This window comes from Bubalus kerabau, chromosome 1 (assembly GCF_029407905.1).
Source record: "Bubalus kerabau isolate K-KA32 ecotype Philippines breed swamp buffalo chromosome 1, PCC_UOA_SB_1v2, whole genome shotgun sequence".
NCBI lineage: Eukaryota > Metazoa > Chordata > Mammalia > Artiodactyla > Bovidae > Bubalus > Bubalus kerabau.
The window spans coordinates 192,511,284-192,533,445 of record NC_073624.1 but is presented as its reverse complement, the minus strand read 5'-3'; positions in this window follow the sequence as shown (position 1 = coordinate 192,533,445).

The following is a 22,162-nucleotide window of genomic DNA, read 5'->3' as shown; positions in this document are numbered from 1 at the left end:
ATGCACAACATGCATTTATTTTAAAAATATGTATGAAGTGCTTTCTATTGCTATCTAACAAGCACTGGACAGTTGTTAGAAATAAACAGGAATAATAATAAACTGATTCTTATTTAACCCTGCTAGTACCAAGATATGGTTCAAGTGTTCATGTTTTAAAAACCCATTTACTCCTTAATACTTTTCATGAAGTAAGTGTTATTGCTGTCCTCATTTTATAGATGAAAACATTGAGACAGAAGTTAAATAACTTATGCATGGTAACATTAGGTAGGGAAGTCAGGTAGTTTGGCTCCAAAGCCCATGCTTTTGAGTACCACTCCATCCTGTTCTTCTCAAGTAACAGTAAGCAAAGTGGACATGGTACTTGGCCTTCACTAGTGATGGAGAAAGAAATTAACCAAACAATCATAGTAAATATATTATTATTAAATATTATAATGGGGTAAGTCCAGGACTAGGAACTGTAGAAACATAAAGAATATGAAAAATTGAATGAAGGCCAGCATGACTGGAACATGAAGGGGACAAATGATGCACAGTATTGCTAGAGAGAGAAGATTTTTAGATCCTCTAAGCCTTATCTTTGCTGTCCCAAAGGCAGACCTGTGATCTGGTTCCATTTTGTCATTTTTTGGCTGTATGCTTTGGGGTAGGTACTTAATTCCTCTGAACTTGCTTCTTTATTTTACAAATAGAGATAATATTAGAATCTAACTTACAATGTTGCTGAAAGCAACAAATGAAATGTTTTATCTGTGGTACTTAGCATAGTACCTGGCATGTTTAAAAACTACATAACATTTAGTTATCATAATTGTCTCAAAAACTAAAAATATTTACAACTTCCAGTTCCTTATATCTTATCTAATTCTTTTTCTTACCTTGAATTGATGTTTTATAGTTTATACTCAATATTCATAGAGCAAGATGTGAGTTAAAATGTTTTCTCTTAAACAGAGTTTGATCTTGAAAAACATTTTAAAAGTTTAAAATTTTAAAATGTGCTGGTTTCTTGAGACAACTGAATTTCATAACTACATAACCTGTAGGTATGCACACATGCACATATGTGTATGTGTGTGTATGTGTGCAGACTTTTTATATCCCAGTGGGAACCAAACCTGTAAGTCTGACATAGTCCAGGTCACCCATGTTATTCCCTAGAGAACAGTTATGTTGAAGTCCCAATTCACTATCTTTACTGCTCCAGAGTTGTTAAAACAATCCAAGGAGAACCAGGCAAATGAATGAATTTCCAAATTTAGCTTTAGTGATTGTTGAGAGAAGTGACTAGCATTCTCAGGAATGCTGTGGTTTAGTGCAGGAGATTGGCAAAGTAGGTGGCACATTTTGTCCTTACATAAGACTAAGGCTGTTCGTGGGATCATACAAACTCATTGGTAATACAGTTCTTCATTTATTTTGTTCCATGTAAACAGGAGAAAGGAGAATTTATCTTTTGTGATCAAGGGAAAGGTAGCAATTATGCTAAAATCACTTCTCAAAAAGACAAGTGGCCTGAGCTAACCTAGTAGCAGAGATAGTGGAAGTCTACCAGGCAGCCCTGAACAAAAGGCTTTTTTAGTGGATGGAAAAATCAGATGACTTCCTGTACAGGTTATTGCCTTACTGGGTCCACTGTAATAAAGACCTTAGGAAAAATTTATTGATAGTCAGCACAAAGTAGTAATAGGCAGAGGCAGCCAACTAAGTAGGTGAGGAGGGGGAGTCCGAGGAAATACGACACTCATAGACAAGGGAGGAGTGCTAGCAAATTGGGCACCTGGGAAGGTGCCATAACAAGATTTGGCCCAGGGCTGAAGGCAACGGCACCCCACTCCAGTGTTCTTGCCTGGAGAATCCATGGACAGAGGAGCCTGGTAAGCTGCAGTCCATGGGGTCGCTAAGAGTCGGACACGACTGAGTGACTTCACTTTCACTTTTCACTTTCATGCACTGGAGAAGGAAATGGCAACCCACTCCAGTGTTCTTGCCTGGAGAATCCCAGGGGCCGGGGAGCCTGGTGGGCTGCCCTCTATGGGGTCGTACAGAGTCGGACACGACTGAAGCGACTTAGCAGCAGCAGCAGTAGCATAAAAAAAAAAAAAAAAAAAAAAAAAAAAAAAAAGATGCCTCATTTGGGAAAAGTTCCTCCTTTCCTGATTCCTGCTGTTGAGGAAGGCCTCTCATGAAGCTATTGCCATATGTAGTCACTTCATCTCAGGAACCACTAGCGGCACTATGAAAAAACCCACCAGAAGATGGGTGTTAATTGTTTCTGACTAGGTATATGGTCTAAGAAACAAGCTGTAAAGTTCAAGAACTTGATGGTGCCTCCAGGAAGATTTGCTGATGCCTTGTCTCCCTTTCTAGTCTCTAAATCTTGAGTTCTGCAATGCAGCTGTTCACATCGGCTTGTTGTCTATATGCCAGTGGGCAAGTCGTGGGAGAGACCATGGAGTGCAGCTGAGGACCAGGTTCCTCAGTAACTGCTCCTGATCCAAGTATGACAAAATTTGCGTTTGGAATAACCAACCAGAAACTCCTAGTATCAACTTTAAGTAGTAAACATTTATGGAATGTTGGCATAGTTCCAATTAAAGTGTTCTATCTTTTACTTTGTTAAAGAGGAAAACTTTTTTTTCCGATGTGTATTTGGAAATTTCTGATCCCACTAACAGCCTTAGTTATCTTTACTTGTCCAAATTGTCTGTATAGAGTCAAACAGATCAGTCTTTTGCTACAGTTATTATTAGTAGTGTACTAAATGTTTAAATATCTAATGGCTTTCTAAATGCATGCATGCTTGCTCAGTTGCTTCAGTTATGTTCTACTCTTTGCGACCCTATGGACTGTAGCCTGCCAGGCTTCTCTGTCCATGGGATTCTCTGGGTAAGAATACTGGAGTGGATTGCCATGCCCTCCAGGGGATCTTTCCAACCAGGGTGTCTCCTGAACTATACTTTAAAAATGAATATGATTTTAACAGAAATATTCTGCTATTGGTAATATTTGATGTTCCACTAAATTGAAAATAATGGATAGTCTTGCCTTTAAAAAGGGCTGTAAGTCTATTGAGGATTTGAACTTCATTCTTTCTGAAATGTGTACTTACTGATTAATTCAATTCTGAATTGAAGTAATTTATCACTTTTATAAATTAAGTGACTTTCCCCTTTCCTCTGTCACAATGCAGTTGTTAATCTAATGGTGCTGCAATGTAATGGTCTCTCTAGAAAGAACACTTTAGGCAGTTTTATTCTGATATGCTCCTAGAGCCCAGGAAATTTGATTAATTTACAGTGCTTGTAAGAGTGACCTGTAAAATTATGAAAAGAAAAAAAAGCACTCTAATTTGCCACTTTGATTGGCTTTTTATTATTCTGTCTAAAAATTCATTTGAACATTCCTGATAATATTTTAAAATGAAAAAATCGTTCTTGACTCTTATCATGACTCAGTATTTCTTATGATTTGTCTGTAATTTTTTGGAATATTATTAGTGACAATGATAGTGACAATTTTTGAGGAATTGCTATATGATAGATACTATATTTAGAAATTGATACAGAGCAGCATTTAAGTACATTGGTTTTAAGTCATAAAAATGCTATTTTTCATTGCAGCTTTAAGAAGTACATCTTCATCACAGTACATAGTTTTAAGAGTGTAGCATATTCATGTTTCAGGTGAAGCCTGTGTAATCCTTCGTAACTGAGTTTCTTTATCTGAAACATGGAGATGATAACACCTACTGTATAGGATTGTTTCTTTGATAGGGAATTTATGCACAGCAATAAGCAGAGTTTTTAGGAAATGAAATTAGTGAAAGACAGACCAAGTCTCCTTTTTTTTAAAGGTGAAATTGAGTTCAAAAGCCATTTGCTATGAAAGAGACAAAAGTAGTGTTTTGGTTTCAGTTGTTCAAATAATGACAGTACTCTTCCATTTCAGTTCTTTGACACAGCATGGCATTTGGCAAGTAGGCAATTTCAAAGTGTTAAATTACTTGTTGGAATTCACTGTGTCTAATGATATGCTGAAAACTTGTCCAGCTCAGTAGTATTAAGTTGGTTAACCATATGCCTGCTGTCTGGAGTAATTATTATATATTTAGGGCAAAAATTTATATAGCCACTATATATATGCTGCTGCTGCTAAGTCACTTCAGTCATGTCTGACTCTGTGTGACCCCATAGACGGCAGTCCACCAGGCTCCCCCGTCCCTGGGATTCTCCAGGCAAGAATACTGGAGTGGGTTGCCATTTCCTTCTCCAATGCATGAAAGTGAAAAGTGAAAGTGTAGTCTCTCAGTTACTGCTTATATATAGGCACTGTTAAAATACTGGAATAATTATTAATAAGCTTCTTCATGCTGAAACTGAATACTGTATGCAAAGAAGATATGATAATATTGCTATACTTTTTCAGTATAATTGTACTAAACCTAATTTTATTGAGACTCAAAATTACAAGAAGTACACAGATAATATTACCCCTCTTTTAGATTAAGCCTCTGAGGTTCAGAAAAATAACAACTGGTCTGTGTTATTTAAGAACTAAGCAGAGCTGACCAGTTGGCTCCATGTCCAGAGCTTCTTAGCCCCATTGTGTGTTTCTTCATTCTTGGAAGGCAACCACAACAAGAAAGTGACAGAAAGAAACAGAGAAAACAACAGAAAACAGGGAATGGGCAATTTTTTGTATACAATTGTAATCATTAAAACTATGAGCCACGCGACCTTCACAGTGTATACAGAACAGACACGTCCTTTGGTTCTGTTCATAGGCTTTTTAATGAGGGCAGTACTTTTCCTCTTGCCGTCCCATCTCATAATTTGCTCACAAACTATAGATGGCTGATCTCGAGATCAGAGGCCATCAGTGCAGCATCCTAATCACGAGAAAGTGTGTGATGCCGTATAAAACTAATTGCGCTTTATGTTTTGCACTTTTGGTTTCCCTTTGACTTTATAATTTTTGACTTCCATGATGACTGCAGACTTTTAAATGTTGAAATATTGTTTATATATAAGCAAGACTAGGACTGTTGTTAAGCAAATAAGAACAGGTACATCAATCAGTCACATTTTTTTCCTTCTCCTGTTGGACTAGTTTAGTTTTGGTATTTAATGATATGTAAATAGAACTTGTATGAAAAGAACATTTCCTCATTTTTAAAATAAACTTTAATGAGCTTTGAAATATTTCCACCTGAGCTTTGGTACAGACCACGAAGAGGCAGACATGGTTTTCTGAAGTTTTATTGAAACTGAGTATAGAAGGACTAAGAAAATTTAGACACACTTTTAAAAATCATTAATATTTAGGTATGTATTAGAACTGTGAACCTCATCTTAATTTGCATAATTAAGAAAAATAAAATTCATGACTCTTAGTACAGAATGTAAGGAATTCAGTAGATCTGTACACTCCAGCTGTGTTAACTATACTAGACTCCTTACTATTTGTATGCATAAAAAATAGTAGATATAGATAATATTATTATATTGTGATTACCTTTATTTTATTACTTACATAAGGAAAGACTCTCAATTAAAATAATTATGTAAAAACTGAGGAGAGCTAACCAAACCTTCCAAGTGAGATGATGATGCCTGACAAAATTTATGAAGAAGGGAACAAGCTCATTTCCAGGGATAGATTGTTTTGGTGTTGTTTCAGTTGTTGGTAGCCTAAAAAACTGCATTTAAGTGTTGTGGAGTGTTTTTGTAAGCTGACACATGCATAACACTCTTTTGCCTCTCTTGTATTTGACGCTAGTATACTTAACTTTATCTTGATTTACGAGTGTACAAAAAATATGGAGTATAGCTATTGGGGGAAGCAATGTAATGTCAAATAATCCAATTAATTAAAGAAAAAGATCTGATCTGTGACTTTGGAAAATAGCAAAATGATTATTTGTTATTCATTATTGATCAACTGAATGTATTTGATTCATTTAAATCCAGGCTAAAGGGGAAGCAAGTGAGATAAAAGCTGAGGAGACTATAAAATAATCTGTCTCTAGAAGATATAAGTAAATGCAGGAATGTTAGATAGTATCTGGAAAGGAAATTAAAGGGACACTTTTACATAGTCCAAGTGAGCCTAAAGAAAACCTTACATTTTATACAAAAACAGTATGCTGTAAGATAAATTATAAATAATTTTTAAGATACAGGAAAATATAAAGAAAAGAACTATATCATTGGTGTCAGCTCCTAAAGAAGACTTTAGTAACTGTTTTGATGTGTTTCTGTGCATAGATTGTGATTTACATAGTTGTGATCAAACTTTACCTGTAAAATTTTTTGAGCTAATTTTTCTTGGTTTATCATTAGAATAGTTTAAGGTTTTCAAATTACTCTAAGTTTAATAGGCATCTTTAATTCCTATACCATATTTCTTTGAGGATATCCACAAAGATAATTTGGTCATTCCCTTATTATTTAGATTTTTTTCTCTTTTCACAAAGATAAATAAGGATATACCGATATACCAGTTGAATTCATCGGGGGAAATACTGAAAATTTTCTTCATACTCTTGTTCTTGACACTATTATAAGCTGTGCAGTATAATCACTAGTAACCCACTCCAGTGTTCTTGCCTGGAGAATCACGGGGACGGGGGAGCCTGGTGCGCTGCCGTCTATGGGGTCGCACAGGGTCGGACGTGACTGAAGCGACTTAGCAGCAGCAGCAGCAGCAGCAGCATAATCACTAGTAGGTGAAAGTACTTGTAGTGATATGCCATTTAATAGTATGACTTTTTATTCTTGCTCATTTGTACAGTGATTAATTTCATCATTAGATTGCCGGGGGCATTTTCTGTCCTTATATATGTCTTATCTTGCTCTATTTTATTATTTATCTATACTCTGTTTTGTGTTTTCTCTATCCATCTATGGAGGAGCACTCTTTACTTGTACCTTTATATTTCCCACTGACTTGTATTCTGAGACTTTGAAAAATTTGAATTTATCAAATTTGACAAGTTTTGACTTGAAATCTCTGTTCAAGATTTTAACAATACTTGGTGCTTACTGAGCTTCCAGTTCTGCCAGAGGCTTAGAAAATCCATCTAGATAATTCTTAATTAGCATGAACCAGAACTTCTATATGTTCTGATGTATGCAGTCAGATTTCCCTATTTTCTTGCATTAAGAGAGAAAAAAGGGAAACTTTTGATATTCATCTCACTTTAGCTTTGTGTTGTTTCATTCAGCCCTTTTTTGGAAAACATCCATCTACAATTACTAGTTTTAAAAAAAACTCTGCTTAAATTTCTTTTTAAAATTTTAATTTTTTCGTAGTCATCTTTGGAAACTTTAGTTTGATCCTATTGTATGTATGTATTAATTCATACACATCATTGGGAAACAAGGAGGAAAAGCAGTATCTCTCTGCTTGTGAAGAGTCTGAAAAGTCATGTGTTTTTGTAAGGATAGTGTTTATGATGCTTTTGAAATGTACATTTTTGTGACATAGAAGGATCTTCATCAAATGGCAGCAAACAGCTCAAATTTGGGGAGATAAAGCTTGTGTCAAAGTCTAATTGCATCTAAATTTAAATTGTATCAGTGGCATCAGCGACATTTCTTGGCCAATTCTGAAGGGCAGTGAGTGTCTGTTGCACAGATTGTTAGTTTTAATATGTTCAAATGTGTTTTCGTTACCAATTGGTACCCAGGTGGCAAAGGCAAATCGTCTCTGGAGGCAGAACAAATGGACAAATGTGTTTTTTAGTTCCTTCTACTGGCAGCTAGTTTGATATCCCTAAGGAAATGTTTCTTGACAATAATTGTATGAAAAATACCAACATTTGATTTCCAGATATTTGACAGAATGGAAACTCTTCTGTTTGCCAGGAAAATGACTAATGGACCTTCTAATCTCCATATTTAATAGAGGCTTTAAGAAAAGGCTATAAGGGATATAATACATGAATTGTGTCCCAAATAGTTGGTAAAGTTACTCTAACAGATACTCTGGATTTGTCAAGACCTATTTATGGGTTTTCTTTGAACTTTGGGGTTTTTTTTTTTTTTTGGTTTGTTTTATTTATTTTTCCTCCATTTCTCGAACTCGAGTCTTCTTTGTTCTTTTCTCTTTATTAACATGGAAATTATACATTTAAAAAAATCTCCTAGTAGTTAGTGAAGATAAAATTTAAATATACTAATTTTGGTATCAAGCTAGCTTAAATTTTGAAATTTTGTAAGAGTTCAATAAAATAAATTTAACACATGGAATTAAAATTACTGTCACCAATTCTTGGAGTCTTTTTCTTTTTCCAAGTAAATGTTAATGAGAAGAGTGGCAGGAATAAAAGTAACTACAACAATTGGCAGATCTAGTTATTTTTCTAGCTTTTAAAGTTTATTTTAAAGAGGAAAGGCAAAAATATAGTTCAAATAAGTACCACCCAACTAATGAAGCACATTTGAAAAAATCACAGTGACCTCAAGTCTTCTATCACTTGATTTTGTTTGACTTTGCTCCTTTTTCTTTCTTTCTATTAGACTTGAAAATACAAATAAATAAGATACACAAATTGAATGTGACTCAAGATAAAGTCTTTCCATAAATCAGAAATCACATTACATTCTGCAGAACTCCTTCACTGGCTCTATATAATTAACATCTCCCTGTATATGTTAGTTGCTCGGTCATGTCCAACTCTGCAGCCCCATGGACTATAACCCATCAGGCTCCTCTGTCCATAAAATTTTCCAGGCAAGAATATTGGAGTGGGTATCCATTCCCTTGTCCAGGGGATCTTCCCAACCCAGGGATCAAACCCAGGTCTCCTGCACTGAGGGCAGATTCTTTACCAGCTGAGCCACCAGGGAATTCCAACATCTCACTGGAAAGTTCTAGTTTTTATAAGTCTGATAATTTCTTGTGATCAACAGAAGACTATTAAGTTTGCAGTTCTATTGTATCAGAAATTAGCAGTGAATGGATATTTATTCAGCCAGTTTATAATTATTTAGTTTATTTCTTGTTAGAAATATTATCTGAGTAAACAAATTTTACTGATTTTTCCCAAAATACTTGATAAGATATAAACCTTGAAAGTGGGTTATTCAGAGCTTGTCACCTGGGTGATCTCACAGTTGTTCCTTTTCTACTCTTAGTGTAATATAAAATCCAACAATGGCCATCCTTTGTTTTTAATACCACATCAGGTGACAGTTCTTTGTGGTAAAGAGAGGCCATTAAAAAAAAAAAAAAAAAAAAGAACATCTCAAGATACTGTACTAATTCCACATGATGAATATTCACTGCATTTGCTATTTAGACGTCTCAGAGGGTTTTCAGATTCATTTCATGTAACGTAGGGAGACTAGCAAACAACATCATTCAGCTTGGAGAAAACACTGATTAAAATAACAAAAATGAAAGACAAGCCAAAAAAGGGGACAAGAAGGGTAATGCTTTCTCACAAACTTGTTTTGGAAATTTCTACAAAAACATTCTGACTATTAGTCAGCATAGCAATGTTTTTCAGATTTTTTTGGATCCTTATATATTTACCCAATAAAATCATGCTTTTATTTTTAAAAATTGGTACATGATGATAGACTTGTACTTAAAACAGGAAGAGTAATTTCCTGGTGTCCATGCTCATTCACATTTTGTTACAGACATTTATAATTATCAGGGAAGTACAAGGTAAATGAATGTGACTTAAAAAATGGTAAGTTCTGTAGAACTATACTTGGACATTTTGAAAATATACATTAATTGGTAGGAATGCCAAACTGATAGAAATATGGAATCAATGCAAAAAAGTAAACACAATTGTGTTAGAGCTGCTTAAAAATTCATTGCAAATGTTAGAAATGTTAAGCTTTATTTTCAGTCAGTCTACAAATATTCTCTGAATATGTAGAAAGATCTTGGCACTGTGCATGCATTAGGACTAGAGAAACGAATAAGTTATGGCTTCTGTTCTTCAAGAGTTCAGTATAAATGTAGGGAAATATCAATCTCACTTAGTCTAAGTTGGAAATTTGTTACCACACTTTTAAAGACTCTTTCCTTTCAGTTCAGTTCAGTTCAGTTGCTAAGTCATGTCCAACTCTTTGCGACCCCATGAATCGTAGCACGCCAGGCCTCCCTGTCCATCACCAACTCCCAGAGTTTACCCAAACTCAGGTCCATTGAGTCGGTGATGCCATCCAGCCATCTCATCCTCTGTCATCCCCTTTTCCTCCTGCCCCCAATCCCTCCCAGCATCAGGGTCTTTTCCAATGAGTCAACTCTGCATGAGGTGGCCAAAGTATTGGAGCTTCAGCTTTAGCATCAGTCCTTCCAATGAACATCAGGGACTGAACTCCTTTAGAATGGACTGGTTGATTCTCCTTGCAGTCCAAGGGACTCTCAAGAGTCTTCTCCAACACCACAGTTCAAAAGCATCAATTTTTCAGCTCTCAGCTTTCTTTCCAACTTTCACATCCATACATGACCATTACATGTATTTTCCCATCAATTTTCTGTTAACGTCTTTGTAGCTTTTTAATTAAAGAGTGTTTCTGGGCAGCATTTAGTTGAGTGTCACCTTTCTATACAAACTGACTGTCCTTCCTTTATAATTAAAAAGGGCTTCCCTGATGGCTTAAGTGGTAAAGAATCCACCTGCAATGCTGAAGACCCAGGAGATGCAGGTTTGATTCCTGGGTCAGGAAGATCCCCTGGAGGAGGAAATGGCAACCTACTCCAGTATTCTTGCTTGGGAAATCTCATGGACAGAGGAGCCTGGTGGGCTACCGTCCACGGTTATTGGAGTGATTAGACTATTCCCATTTACTATGATTACTGGTATGTTTTGATTTCGGAGAAGGCAATGGCACCCCACTCCAGTACTCTTGCCTGGAAAATCCCGTGGATGGAGGAGCCTCGAAGGCTGCAGTCCATGGGGTCGCTGAGAGTCGGACACGACTGAGCGACTTCACTTTCACTTTTCACTTTCGTGCATTGGAGAAGGAAATGGCAACCCACTCCAGTGTTCTTGCCTGGAGAATCCCAGGGACGGGGGAGCCTGGTGGGCTGCTGTCTATGGGGTCACACAGAGTCGGACATGACTGAAGTGACTTAGCATAGCATAGCATAGCATGTTTTGATTTAAATCTATCATCATGCTAAATTTCGTATTTCCCTTCTGTTCTTGTTCCTTTTTGTTCTTCATTGTCTTCTTTGAATTGCTTATTTTTTATTCTATTTATCTCCTTTCTTATCTTACTACAACTTTTTGGGATTATGCTAGTGGTTCTTTTGAGGTTATATGATATACATAGTTAATATATCACAATCAGCCTTTAATTGGTATTACGCCACTTCACAGATAATATAAGGACCTTGCAGTTAGATACGTTCATTTCTCCTTGCCTGATTTTGCACTGTCATTGCTATATATTTTATTTCTTCCTGTATTAGTGCATTGTTATTGCTTTTGCTTTAAATTCTCAATTATCTTTCAAAAATATTTAAATAATAATAAAAATAAATTTTACTTAAATCTTGAAGATACCATTTCCAGTGTTCATTCTTACTTTGTATAGATTTGTATTTCCATCGGATACCATTTTCCTTCTGTCTGAAGAGCATCCTTAAACATTTCTTGAAGTGCAGCTCTGTTGGTAATAATTCTTTTAGATTTTGTATAATGAAAAAGCTTAGTCTTCCTTAGTTTTAAAAAATATGTGCTAGAAATAAAAGTCTAGATTGAAATCTTCCCCCCACCCCTCACCTCTACCACCCCAGTACTTAAAGATGTTGCTCTTCTTATTTGCATTGTGTCCAGTGAGAAATACACTGTCATCTGTATTTATTTTCATGTGTACATTTTGTATTTTTTTCCTCTGGTTGATTTTAAGGTTATTTCAATACCACTAGTTCTAACTAATTTGATTAATATGTGCCTTGATGTAGTTTTGTCTTTTGTGATTGCAGTTATTTGAGCTCTATGGGTCTGTGAGGGTTGTAATTTTCATCAAATTGGAAAATTTTTCAGCCATTATTTATTCAACTATAGGTCTTTTCTCCTCTTCAACTACATGTTATTTCTCATCTTTTCTTCATGAACCGTGTATATTAAGCAACTTGAAGTTGTTTATGTAACTCATGCACTGTTACAATTTTTTTTAAGTCATTTTCTTCATGTGTTTCATTTTGTAGTTTTCTCTTGGTTTTCAAGTTCATGAATCTTATTTGGCTTCAATATCTGATCTGCCATTAATCGCAGTGTGTTTATTTTTGACATTATTTTCATTCTAAAAGAACAATTTGGGTCTTTTTTTCTATATCCTCCTCTTTCCCCTAGTTTTTTGAAAATGTGAATTACAGTTATAAAACTATTTTAATGTCCTTGTTTACTAGTTCTGTCATCTTTATTATTCTGTCATTTCTTTTGATTGATTTTTCTCCTTATTATGGGCCTTTTTTCTTTCTTCCTTGCCTCTCTGGTAATTTCTTACTGGAAAGTGGGAGTGAAAGTCACTCAGTCGTGTCTGACTCTTTGCAACCCCATGGACTATACAGTCCATGGAATTCTCCAGACCAGAATACTGGAGTGGGTAGCCTTTCCCTTCTCCAGGGGATTTTCCCAACCCAGGAATCAAACCCAGGTCTCCCACATTGCAGGCAGATTCTTTACCAGCTGAGCCACAAGGGAAGCCCCTTCTTACTGGATGCGAGATAAATTTTATCTTATTTAGTGCTGCATATTTTTGTATTTCGAAGAAGGCCATGGCACCCCACTTCAGTACTCTTGCCTGGAAAATCCCATGGATGGAGGAGCCTGGTAGGCTGCAGTCCAGGGGGTTGCTAAGAGTCAGACACGACTGAGCGACTTCCCTTTCACTTTTCACTTTCATGCGTTGGAGAAGGAAATGGCAACCCACTCCAGTGTTCCTGCCTGGAGAACCCCAGGGACGGGGGAGCCTGGTGGGCTGCCGTCTATGGGGTCGCACAGAGTCAGACAACTGAAGTGACTTAGCAGCATTTTTGTATTTTGTTTATTTTTGTTTGTTAAGTTTATCACTTTGTCTGGAATAAGCTCAGTACTTACTCTCCCTACTTTTTTCCTGGTGATTCTTTTCTTTGTCTTCAGACAGTTTCTCCGCACAAATATGCTGATCAGTCCTCAGCTAAAGACTTGAGGGGAACCTCTGCAGGTCTTCAGAGTCTTTTGTTAGTGCTGTCCTCTTGTTTCTGGGATACTGCCCTATATATACAGTTTCTAGGATTCCCTGGACTCACAGCTGTGTCTTCTCACCTTGGGGAACCAAGATCTAACTGAATGCCTAATCTGCCTTACTTGTGATTGTTGGAAAAGAAATTTCCATTGTCAGTCTACCTTTTATAAGTACATGTGACCATTTCATAAAAATAAATTTATAATTAAATACTTTCAGAAATAAGTAAATTTTACTTGACCCAGAAGTAGAAAACCACTGTAAGTTCTAGTTCAAGGTAGAGACATGAAGAAAATATTATCGGTTTAGTACGAAAGCAAGTTCCCGTTCATTTCAGTTCAGTTCAGTCGCTCAGTCAAGTCGGACTTTTTGCAACCCCATGGACTGCAACATGCCAGGCTCCCTGTTCATCACCAACACCCAGAGTTTACCCAAACTCATGTCTATTGAGTTGGTGATGCCATCCAACCATCTCATCCTCTGTCATCCCCTTCTCCTCTGGCCCTCAATTTTTCCCAGCATCAGGGTCTTTTCCAATGAGTCAGTTCTTTGCATCAGGTGGCCTAAGTATTGGAGTTTCAGCTTTAACATCACTCCTTCAAGTGAACACTCAGGACTGATGTCCTTCAGAATGGACTGGTTGGGTCTCCTTGCACACCAAGGGACTCTCAAGAGTCTTCTCCAACACCAGTTGAAAACCATCAATTATTCAGTGCTCAGCTTTCTTTATAGTCCAACTCTCACATCCGTACATGACCACTGGAAAAACAGCCTTGACTAGACAGACCTTTGTTGGCAAAGTAATCTCTGCTTTTTAATATGCTATCTAGGTTGGTCATAGCTTTTCTTCCAAGGAGCAAACATCTTTTAATTTCATGGCTGCAGTCACCATCTGCAGTGATTTTGGAGCCCCAAAAAATAAAGTCTGACACTGTTTCCACTGTTGCCCCATCTATTTGCCATGAAGTGATGGGACCGGATGCCATGATCTTAAGTTTTCTGAATGTTGAGCTTTAAGCCAACATTTTCACTCTCCTCTTTCACTTTCATCAAGAGGCTCTTTAGTTCTTCTTCACTTTTTGTCATAAGGGTGGTGTCATCTGCATATCTGAGTTTATTGATATTTCTCTTGGCAATCTCGATTCCAGCTTGTGGTTTATCCAGCCTGGTGTTTCTCATGATGTACTCTGCATATAAGTTAAATCAGCAGGGTGACAATATATAGCCTCGACGTGCTCCTTTTCCTATTTGGAACCAGTCTGTTGTTCTATGTCCATTTCTACCTGTTGCTTCCTGACCTGAATACAGGTTTCTCAAGAGGCAGGTCAGGTGGTCTGGTATTCCCATCTCTTTCAGAATTTTCCACAGATTGTTATGATCCACATATTCAAAGGCTTTGGCATAGTCAATAAAGCAGAAATAGATGTTTCTCTGGAAGTCTCTTGCTTTTTCCATGATCCAGCGGATGTTGGCAATGTGATCTCTGGTTCCTCTGCCTTCTCTAAAATCAGCTTGAACATCTGGACATTGATGGTTCACGTACTGTTGAAGCCTGGCTTGGAGAATTTTGAGCATTACTTTACTAGCATGTGAGAAGAGTGCAATTCTGTGGTAGTTTGAGCATTCTTTGACATTGCCTTTCTTTGAGATTGGAATCAAAACTGACCTTTTCCAGTCCTGTGGCCACTGCTGAGTTTTCCAGGTTTGCTGGCATATTGAGTGCAGCACTTTCACAGCATCATCTTTCAGGATTTGAAATAGCTCAACTGGAATTCCATCACCTCTTTAGTTCCCATTAGTCATGATGAAAATGCGCCTACCCATAACAAATTCTGAAGACATAAAATTGTACTACTTTTGCTCAAGGGAGATTCTGGTATACAGTATTTAAATATAATTTTTTTTATAGTGAATATTTTAAATGATTGAGTTTGAATATTTCTTTTATGATATATATATATCTGAAATAGCTTTCTAAAATGTTATAACAATATATGGTGAAAATCATTTTACTGCCATGGCCAAATTCATTTCATTAATAATATCAAGTAAATAATTTCATATAAATGTGTTGGGAATATAAATTGCCATTAGGTATGTTGAAAACACATCTGTCCCATAACAAAAGAGTGTTTTGTAAGATTTTATTAGTCAGCCTCTACTATATTTTGGCCCTGTTCTAACTGCTCAACATAAAGCAGTGAGCAGGAAAGAGAATGTGCTTCCATAGACAGCTTGCATTACAGGGATAAAGAAGTATCCAAAAAAGAAACGAAAAATATAATTCATTGTTAGGGATTGTATTTTTACTTTCTTAGAGAGTGAATGTCACATATAAGAAATTTCAAGGACATGGTTCATGATAGTGATTATGTAATTTATTTTCTAAACTAGGGCATTTTAGAGAATAAAAAAAGATGCTAAAATAATTTATGTAAGTAAAATTTAATGAAATATAGCTGATTTATGATATTGTTAGTTTCTGGTGTACAACCTAGTGATTCAACAGTTTTATAGATTTTGCTCCATTTAATTACTGTAAAATATTCGCTATATCCCCTGTGCTGTAAAATATGGCCTGATAGCTTATATATTTTATTCTTAGTGGTTTATAGATCTTAATTCCTTACCCCTATATTGCCCTCCCCAGTTCCTCTCCTCTCAGGTAGCCACTAGTTTGTTCTTTATATCTGTGAGCCTATTTCTGATTTGTTATATTCATTCATTTTTTTTTTGATTCCACATATAAGTGATAACATACGGTATTTGTCTTTATCTGTCTGACTTATTTCTCTAAGCATAACACCCACTAAGTCCATCTGTGTTGTTTCAAATGGAAAGATTTCATTCTCTTTATGGCTAATATTCTATTGTGTGTGTCTATATTTATACCACATCTTTATCCATTCATCCATGGACACATCGGTGGCTTCCGTATCTTGACTATAGTAAATAATGCTACTGTGAACATTAGAGTGCATGTGTCTTTTCAAAATGTTTTCATTTTCTTCAGATAAATACTAAGGAGTGGAATTGTTGGATTATATGGGAGTTCTACTTTTAGTTTTTTTGAGGAGTCTCCATAAGTTTTCTATATTGGCTGCACCAATTTACACCCCACCAACAGTGTTCTGGGTTTCCCTTTTCTCCACATCCTTGCCAGTATTCGTTATTTGTAGACATTTTGATGATAGCCATTCTGACAGGTATGAGGTGTTACCTCATTTTTCTTTTGATTTGCATTTCTCTGATGATTAGTGATGTTGAGCACGGTTTCATGTGCCTGTTGGCCATCTGTATGTCTTCTTTGGAAAAACGTCTATTCAGGTCTTCTGCCCATTCTTTAACCAGGGTTTTTTTTTTTTTTTTTTTAATTTTGACTTGATTTATGTATTTTGGATATTAACCCCTTATTGGTCATATCATTCACAAATATTTTTCTTTCAGTATATATTTTTTGGGTATGGGGAGTGGCTTTCTTTGCTGTGCAAATGCTTATAAGTGTAATTAGTTCTCATTTGTTTACTTTTTCTTATGTTTCCTTTGCCTTAGAAGGTAGATCTAGAAATTATTGCTGCAATTTATGTCAAAGAGTGCTCTGCCTAAGTTTTCTTCTAGGGGTTTTATTGTTTCTGATCTTATATTTAAGTCTTTAATCCATTCTGAGTTAATTTTTTTTATATAATGTGAGAAAATGTGCTTATTCATTCTTTTACATGTAGTTGTTCAGTTTTCAGAGCAACATTCATTGAAGAGACTATTTTTCCTCTACTGTGTATCCTTTTTTATCATAATTTACCTAAGTGTGTGGGTTTACTTATGGATTTTTCCATTGATCTATATGCCTGGTTTTGTGCCAGCACCATATGGTTCTGTTTACTGTAGTTTTGTAGCATGGTCTAAAGTCAGGTAGCAATGATACTTCCAGCTTTATTCTTTGGTTATTATAGGTCTTTTGTGGTTCCATATAAATTTTAGGGATGTATGTTTTAGTTCTGTGAAAACTGTCATGAGTATTTTGATAGAGATTACATTAAATCTATAGATTTCTTTTGGTAGTATGGCAATTTTAGCAGTACTTCCAATTCATGAATATGAATTATCTTTCCATTTTTTTGTATCATCTTCAGTTTCCTTCATCAGTGTTATAAAGTCTTTGGAATATAGGTCTTTCTCTTATTGTTTAAGTTTATTAAGTATTTTATAATTTTTTATGTGATTTTAAATGGGATGGTTTTCTTGCTTTCTCTTTCATTGTTAGCACTATAAAAAGCAACATATTTCTGAATATTAGACTTGTATCCTCCACCAGGGCTTCCCTGGTGGCTCAAAGGTTAAAGCGTCTGCCTCCAATGTGGGAGACCTGGGTTCAATCCCTGGGTTGGGAAGATACCCTGGAGAAGGAAATGGTAATCCACGCTCATATTCTTGCCTGGAGAATCCCATAGATGGGAAGCCTGGTAGGCTACAGTCCATGGGGTCGCAAAAGGTTGGACACAACTGAGCGACTTCACCATCACCATCCTCCACCTTTACTGAACTCAATTTATTCTAATAATTTTTTGGTGGAGATTTTAGGGTTTTCTCTTTCTAGTATCATGTCAGCAATGACAGTTTTACTTCTTCTTTTTTTTTTTTCTAATTTGAATACCTTTTCTTTCTCATGTCTGATTGCTGTGACTGAGACTTCCAGTGTTATGTAAGATAGAAGTGGTGACAGTGTGCATCCTTCTTCATGATTTGAGAAGAAGAAATTTCAACTTTCTCCATTGAGTATATTATCTGTGCCATGAAATACCTTTATTATATTGAGATGTTCTCTTTCTTTCAACTTTGATAAGAGTTTTAATCATGAATGGATGTTGAATTAATTGGATGCCTTTTCTGCATCTGTTGAGATAATCCTGTGATCTTATCCTTTCTTTTATTGGTGTGGTGTATCACATTGGTTGATCTGTAGGTATTGAACCATCCTTGCATCCCTGGAATACAGCTCACTAGATCATGGTGTATGATCCTTTTTGTATATTGTCAATTTGGCTTGCTGATATTTTGATGAGGATTTTGACATCAATATTTAATAGAAATATTGGCAAGTAATTTTCCTTTTTTGTAATTTCGTTGTCTGGTTTTGGTATCAGGGTAATGTTGGCTTCATAAAATAAATTTGGGGGTGTTCCATCCTCTTCAATTTTTTGGAATTGCTTGAGAAAAGGAAAAATTTAATTTTTAAATATTTACTTATTGACTACAAAATTAGTTTTATTATATGTGTGGATCTATAAGATACTTTTTCTCAACAATTATTTTTAAATATAATTTTCTTAAAATGAAACTGACATGCGTTTAAGTCCATGAAACCATTTTTAAAAATCATTAATTATCCAACATTAAAAACAGCATAATTTAAATACTTATTCTTGACACATATTCATCTACTTTAATTAGTTTGAAAACTTTATTAGTCTCTAATAGTAGGTCACTGTTATTCAGCTGGTCTTATTTTTCCAGATAATACAAATACTTTAAAAGTTTAATTTTATTGTTAGTAGTTTTGAAGATATTTGACATTTTTAATGAGCTCTTCTTTGAATACCATACTACTTTTAATGGAGAAAATATTCTCTCTGTATATGGTTTTTTGTTTAACATCCAAGCAATATTTTTTTCTAAATGGCTGATATTCTCAATTTTTATTATTTCCATATTAAAATTTACATATATTTTAACCCATGTATTTTTCCTAGTACTGCATTTTTTGCTTCCTTTAGAATATCTTTTTTCAATAAAAAAATGTTTTTCAAGACTACTCTCATAAATTCTATTTATAATCCTTCTGAAATTTTACCAAATGCATATGCAAATCATAGGCCTCATGTAAATTTTTCCAATTAAAAATAGAAATTCTGTTAAGAGATTCTTCCAACAAGTCAAGATATCACACAAAATACAATTATAAGAATTTCAGAATTCAGTCTTATAAACTACATGATATTTCATCAGTCTTTTCACTTCCTCACTTATTCCTGTATAAATAATTTTTATTTTCTGATTTGCAAGTCTGTCAATAAGTGTTGATAGGAATCAAAATAATGGCTGAGTGTTAAGTAAAGGAGTGAACAGGAATATTTCTGTAGTTTGTATCTCATTGGAATAATCATTATAGAAATGAATCCTTTTATCAAAACTCATCAGTGGACACTTAAGATCTGTGTATTTTTCTCCATGTAAATTTTACCATGATCAAAAAATTCAACCAAAAAAAACCACTCTGAACTATGTGCTCATATGAGAAAAGTTTAGAAAACACACCAGAATAATTTGTATAGCCTAATATATCTTATAGAGATTAAAAATACATCACCTTAAAATAAGAATACATGTTTTATAAACACAAACTGGACATGGAACAACAGACTGATTCCAAATAGGAAAAGGAGTATGTCGAGGCTGTATATTGTCACCCTGCTTATTTAACTTATATGCAGAGTACATCATGAGAAATGCCGGGCTGGATGAAGCACAACCTGGAATCAAGATTGCTGGGAGAAATATCAATAACCTCAGATATGCGGATGACACCACCCTTATGGCAAAAAATGAAGAAGAACTAAAGAACCTCTGGATGAAAGTGAAAGAGGAGAGTGAAAAAGTTGGCTTAAAGCTCAACATTCAGAAAACGAAGATCATGGCCTCCACTCCCATCACTTCAGGGCAAATAGATGGGAAAACAGTGGAAACAGTGGCAGACTTTAGTTTTTTGGGCTCCAAAATCACTGCAGATAGTCACTGCAGCCATGAAATTAAAAGACGCTTGCTCCTTGGAAGAAAAGCTATGACCAACCTAGACAGCATATTCAAAAGCAGAGACGTTACTTTGCCAGTAAACGTCCATCTAGTCAAGGCTATGGATTTTCCAGTAGTCATGTATGGATGTGACAGTTGGACTATAAAGAAAGCTGAGCTGAATAATTGATGCTTTTGAACTGTGGTGTTGGAGAAGACTCTTGAGAGTCCCTTGGTCTGCAAGGAGACCCAACCAGTCCATCCTAAAGGAGATCAGTCCTGAGTGTTCATTGGAAGGAATGATGTTAAAGCTGAAACTCCAGTACTTAGGCCACCTGATGCGAAGAACTGACTCATTGGAAAAGACCCTGATGCTGGGAAAGATAGAGGGCAGGAGAAGAGGGGGATGACAGAGGATGAAATGGTTGGATGGCATCACTGATTCAATGGACATGAGTTTGAGTAAACTCCAGGGGTTGGTGATGGACAGGGAGGCCTGGCATTCTGGGGTCATGGGGTCACAAAGAGTTGGACACGACTGAACAACTGAACTGAACAAGAAAAACACAGTACTCAATGGTATAGAATGCTTGCTTGGTTGGGCGGTTTGGGTTGGAATGACTTACAGGGGAAAGCAATTAAACAATTAAAATAGAAGTTTTCTTACATTTTGCTTAAGATACAACCTTCTGTACAGAAGTCCAATGTTTAAAGAAAATGTTATTAAAATTGTATGAACAATTTTTTTTAATTTTATTTTATTTTTAGACTTTACATAACTGTATTAGTTTTGCCAAATATCAAAATGAATCCGCCACAGGTATACATGTGTTCCCCATCCTGAACCCTCCTCCCTCTTCCCTCCCCATTCCATCCCTCTGGGTCGTCCCAGTGCACCAGCCCCAAGCATCCAGTATCGTGCATCGAAATCTTAAAAATTAGAGCAGAAATAAATGCAAAAGAAACAAAAGAGACCATAGCAAAAATCAACAAAGCCAAAAGCTGGTTCTTTGAAAGGATAAATAAAATTGACAAACCATTAGCCAGACTCATCAAGAAACAAAGGGAGAAAAATCAAATCAATAAAATTAGAAATGAAAATGGAGAGATCACAACAGACAACACAGAAATACAAAGGATCATAAGAGACTACTATCAACAATTATATCCCAATAAAATGGACAACGAGGAAGAAATGGACAAATTCTTAGAAAAGTACAACTTTCCAAAACTCGACCAGGAAGAAAAAGAAAATCTTAACACACCCATCACAAGCACAGAAATTGAAACTGTAATAAAAAATCTTCCGGCAAACAAAAGCCCAGGTCCAGACGGCTTCACAGCTGAATTCTACCAAAAATTTAGAGAAGACCTAACACCTATCCTGCTCAAACTCTTCCAGAAAATTGCAGAGGATGGTAAACTTCCTAACTCATTCTATGAGGCCACCATCACCCTAATACCAAAACCTGACAAAGATGCCACTAAAAAATAAAACTACAGGCCAATTTTTTTTTAATTTTATTTTATTTTTAAACTTTACATAATTCTATTAGTTTTGCCAAATATCAAAATGAATCCGCCACAGGTATACATGTGAACATATTGAGAATTTGTCTGTTATTCCAGTCTACTTGAGAGTAAAATTTCATGAAACTTGGAGTGTGAACATTCTTCTCAATGTAATCAAAAGTCATAGTAGATCAATAGAATAACTCTTAGAAGATTCTAAAATACAAAAGACTAATCTTTTTTAGTAAGAAAACAGAATGAGGAAAAATCTGTCAAACTATAACTTGAAAGTGTGGAATATCTAAATGACAGTTTTGTTTAAGCTTTCAGGCACTATTGAAGCACATTTCAACCTTATGTGTTGATCCAGGCAGAGACCTTTGAAGTAAATTGTTTACATTGATTTGCAATCCAATAAGCCTTTGTAGTAAGCTATCCTCTTTGAATTTACAACCTTGCTTAATTCAGCAGAAAATTGTTCTGCCTGTTTCAGAGACCCATGTAGATGACTTGAACACAATTAAAAGAATTAAACTTGTGATGTTGGTGAAGGAAGGCCTGAGAATCCCTTTGATGACTAGCCGGACACACAGAGCAGTCGTTGCTTATGAAGAACTGAGTCTGACTGAAGGAGTTGAGAGGTCAGAAAGTAT